This window comes from Rana temporaria, chromosome 7 (genome assembly GCF_905171775.1).
Source record: "Rana temporaria chromosome 7, aRanTem1.1, whole genome shotgun sequence".
Taxonomy (NCBI): domain Eukaryota; kingdom Metazoa; phylum Chordata; class Amphibia; order Anura; family Ranidae; genus Rana; species Rana temporaria.
This window is the reverse complement of record NC_053495.1, coordinates 19009206-19013944: the sequence shown is the minus strand read 5'-3', so window position 1 is coordinate 19013944 and position 4739 is coordinate 19009206. Positions and strand designations below refer to the sequence as shown.

The 4739-nt window shown below is 46.1% G+C and overlaps 1 non-coding gene across 1 annotated transcript; it reads right to left on the bottom strand.

Moving 5' to 3' along the window:
• Positions 1 to 4270: 4270 nt before the first annotated feature.
• Positions 4271 to 4343, bottom strand: TRNAF-GAA. The gene has a single exon. It is a non-coding gene; the product is annotated as a tRNA-Phe (tRNA).
• Between the last annotated feature and the right edge of the window lie 396 nt (positions 4344 to 4739).

Sequence of the window (4739 nt, the reverse complement as noted above, 5' to 3'; positions counted from 1 at the left end):
TGGAATTATTTCTTTTTTATTTACATTGTAAATCACATTTTTTGAGAGGTTGTAATAATAGGGAGGAGGGAGGGGGAGGAATACTGGGAACAGAGTTTAAAGGAAGTACGATAGGAGGACTGGGAGGGAATGGAAGGGGTTGGGGCACTAGATTGGGAGACAAATGGGGCAGTCTGGTCCTGCTGTTGCAGGTGGTGTTTCTGGGCATGGGCGTCCGCAGGTAAAGGCAAGGGGGGTCAAGCCCCCCCCCCCTGGCAGGGCTGGTGGTCAGTGGCGGCTGGTGCTCAAAATTTTTGAACTAACAAAACGAAAAAAAAAAAAACATCAATTGCAGCCTCACTGCGCCCATCAATTGCCGCCACTGTGACCATCAATTGCCGCCACTGTGACCATCAAACGCAGCCACTGTGCCATAAAATTGTCACCACTGTGCCATGCCATCAAATGCAGCCACTGTGCCCATCAATTGTCACCACTGTGCCATGCCATTGTCACCACTGTGCCCATCAATTGTCACCACTGTACCATGCCAAGCGCAGCCACTGTGCCATCAATTGTCGCCACTGTGCCATGCCATCAAATGCAGCCACTGTGCCATCAATTGTCGCCACTGTGCCATGCCATTGTCACCACTGTGCCCATCAATTGTCGCCACTGTGCCATGCCAAACGCAGCCACTGTGCCATCAATTGTCACCACTGTGCCATGCCAAACGCAGCCACTGTGCCATGCCATTCTCGCCACTGTGCCCATCAATTGTTGCCACTGTGCCATGCCATTGTCGCCACTGTGCCATACCAAACGCAGCCACTGTGCCATGCCATTGTCGCCACTGTGCCCATCAATTGTCACCGCTGTGCCATGCCAAATGCAGCAACTGTGCCGATTACAGCCCTCAGTGTAATGTATCTGGGTGTATGGGGGTGTAATGTATATATATTATGTCCGCAGTCTCTGATCATCTCCTGTAGTATGTCTGCAGTCTCTGACTGTGATGACATTGTCGAAAAGAGGCGGAGCATGGGTGACCTTAAAATGATGCCCCCCCTGAAAAAAGTTTTGCGGACGCCCATGTGCAGGGCAATGTTGTAACTCAGGGAGCTCTGATTCGGCTCGGCTCAGGTGCCCCCATAGCAAGCTGTTTGCTGTGGGGGCACTGAACAGGAGGGAGTAGCCAGGATCACCGTAGAGGGACCTGAGAAGAGGAGGATCAAGGCTGCTCTGTGCAAATCCACTGCAACACAGCAGGTAAGTATAGCATGTTTGTTATTTTTATAGGAAAAAAAAACGAGACTTTACAATCACTTTATGTAAGCTAATGAGAGGAAGGGATCCAACAGGAGACTAATTATTGGACATAGGCTGTCTGGTACCACATGCTAAAAACTTGATACATACAAATAGGTACCACAAGTTTGTATAAAAGGTCAATATTTTATTCTACAAATGTTAAAAAAAACATATATGACATTTTTGAGGAAAACATTACACATGCATAAAAAACTGAATATACAGTATCTCACAAAAGTGAGTGCACCCCTCACATTTTTTGTAAATATTTTATTGTATCTTTTCATGTGACAACACTGAAGAAATGACACTTTACTACAATGTAACGTAGTGAGTGTACAGCTTGTATTACAGTGTGAATTGTCTTTCCCCTGCAGAGGCGGCTCTCTAATTAGGCAAATAAGGGAGTTGCCTAAGGCCTCACACTCACAGGGGCCTCGCGACCGACACAGAGGACACCAGCACCCTGACAGAGAACACAGACACCAGCACTGAGATAGAGAACACTGACATCAGCACTGAGATAGAGAACACTGACATCAGCACTTTAAAGCTCTTAATATCTTTAATTTAAATGTTTTATCGTTTGAATTTTTTTTCCCATTATGGGTGTGAGTGGGGCCTCATGCCTAGGTTTTGCCTAAGGGCTCACAAAGCCTAGGGCCGCCTCTGGGCGTTATGTTGCTTCCTAACCGCCATCCTTAACCACTTAAGCCCTGGACCAAAATGCAGGTAAAGGACCAGGCCCCTTTTTGCGATTCGGGACTGCGTCGCTTTAACTGACAATTGCGCGGTCGTGCAACGTGGCTCCCAAACAAAATTGGCGTCCTTTTTTTCTTACAATTAGAGCTTTCTTTTGGTGGTATTTGATCACCTCTGCGGTTTTTATTTTGTGCGCTATAAACAAAAACAGAGTGACAATTTTGAAAAAAAATTCAATATTTTTTACTTGTTGCTCTAATAAATATCCCCCAAAAATATATATATAAAAAAAAATTCCTCAGTTTAGGCCGATACGTATTCTTCTACATATTTTTGGTAAAAAAAATCGCAATAAGCGTTTATCGGTTGGTTTGTGCAAAATTTATAGCGTTTACAAAATAGGGGATAGTTTTATTGCATTTTTATAATTTTTTTTTTTTTACTACTAATGGCGGCGATCAGCATTTTTTTTTGTGACTGCGACATTATGGCGGACACTTCGCACAATTTTGACACATTTTTGGGACCATTGTCATTTTCACAGCAAAAAATGCATTTAAAATGCATTCTTTATTGTGGAAATGACAGTTGCAGTTTGGGAGTTAACCACAGGGGGCGCTGAAGGAGTTATGTTTCACCTAGTGTGTGTTTACAACTGTAGGGGGTGTGGCTGTAGGAGTGACGTCATCGATTGTGTCTCCCTATAAAAAGGATGACACGATCGATGCAGCTGCCACAGTGAAGCACGGGGAAGCCGTGTTTACATACAGCTCTCCCCGTTCTTCAGCTCCGGGGACCGATCGCGGGACCCCAGCGGCGATCGGGTCCGCGGGTCCCGCGGTCCCGGAGCTTCGCGCCCGTGACCCACAGCTGGGTAGATGTACAGGACGTGCCGGTACGTCCATCTGCCCAGCCGTGCCATTCTGTGGACGCATATCAACAGGCGGCGGTCCTTAAGTGGTTAAATCCTAAAAGCTGAAATTTTGCTGCATCACTAATATAATCTGAGAGCCGCACCCTGCTGCTGTCAGAATAAACAGTTCTGTTTGATGTTTCTGCAAGAAAATAACAATGGTTAACAATAACACATAGTAATGATGTACCATTGACTCAATAAAACAATATTTTTTTTTTTTTATCTTTTAATTATATTTACTTTTTTATAATTTAACTTAACCGGGTCCATCCAAGTCCAGAAGAAAAAAAAACAGAAGACTGCATCATTTTCTGGACCAGATCAGAAGTTTCCTGCTGTAAAGGTATAGCGGAATCCTTTATATCCGGTAGCCCATAGAGCTGACAGCGGTCTACCCCTGTCCTCCGGGCAAAAACTGAAGGAGCTCAGGTATTAAAAACACTAGCCCAGATTCAAGAAGCACTTGCGCCCGCGCAACCATAGGTTACACAGCGCAAGTGCTTACTTGCTCCGGTGTAACGAGTGCTCCTGATTCAGGAACCTCGTTACACCGACTGCAGGCTAAAATCTGCGCGGCATAAGGCTCTTATGCCTCGCAGATTTTAGGCTGCATTCTTGCGGGGGCCGCTAGGGGGCGCTCCCATTGTGTATCAGCGTGTAGTATGCAAATTGCATACTACCACTGATTCACAAGCTTGCGCGGGCCCCGCGCAAGCCAGGTACGGAGTTTCCGTACGGCTACTTTTAGCGCAAGGCTGCCCCTTCTAATAGTAGGGGCAGCCAATGCTAAAGTATAGCCGGCCTTCCCGCGCCGTGAAATTTGAATTTCACGGCGTTTGCGTAAGTGAAACGTGAATGGCGCTGGACGCCATTCACGTTCACTTAGAAGCAAATGACGTCCTTGCGACATCATTTGCCGCAATGCACGTCGGGAAAGTTTCCCGACGGAGCATGCGCTGTACGCTCGGCGCGGGAGCGCGCCTTATTTAAATGATTCCCGCCCCCGGCGGGATCATTTAACTTGCGCGCGCTTACGCCGGGCAAATTTGCCGGCGCGCCCTCGCAATTCACGGAGCTACTGCTCCGTGAATCGAGGGCAGCGCAAAATATTTGCGGGGGCGCAGGGCAAAATCGTTGCCCTGCTCCCCCGCAAATATCGCGCAATTCTACTTGAATCTGGGCCACTGCGGACATAATGTCATGTGAAATGGGCTTAAAACATGAATCATCGTGCTTTCCATAAAAGCCAATACAATAAAAGACAAAAGGATCGATCGCTAATCGGGTCTCCATATATCGCTCTTTATTTAGCCAATATAAATTCATTCTACTTCCTTAAACTCCTGGGAACACCTCAACAGCTGCCAAAACCTGGGGTTGAACCAGGGACCTTTAGACCTTCAATCTAACGCTCTACCAACTGAGCTATTTCAGCAAAATCTGGGGTGTATTGTTTATTAGCAATTTATTTATTATATTATTATTATTATACAGGATTTATATAGCGCCAACATTTTGCGCAGTGCTTTACATCAGGGAAGACAGTACAGTCACAATACAATTCAATACAGGAGGGATCAGAGGGCCCTGCTCGTTAGAGCTTACAGTCTAGAAGATTATAGGAAATGAATACAATCCTCACACCCAAAATGGACGGGGTTATGTAATGCGATATAAATCCAAAGTCATTTCCTGTATGTCTTCCAGCAATGTCGGTGTATGTCAGTCACAATGAGTGATGCACAAAGGTGGGGATCTGCTGAACTGGCAAACCCCTGTCCTGCCGATCTTCTCACCGGCGGTTATGTAACATACTGTTCCAATGTTATTC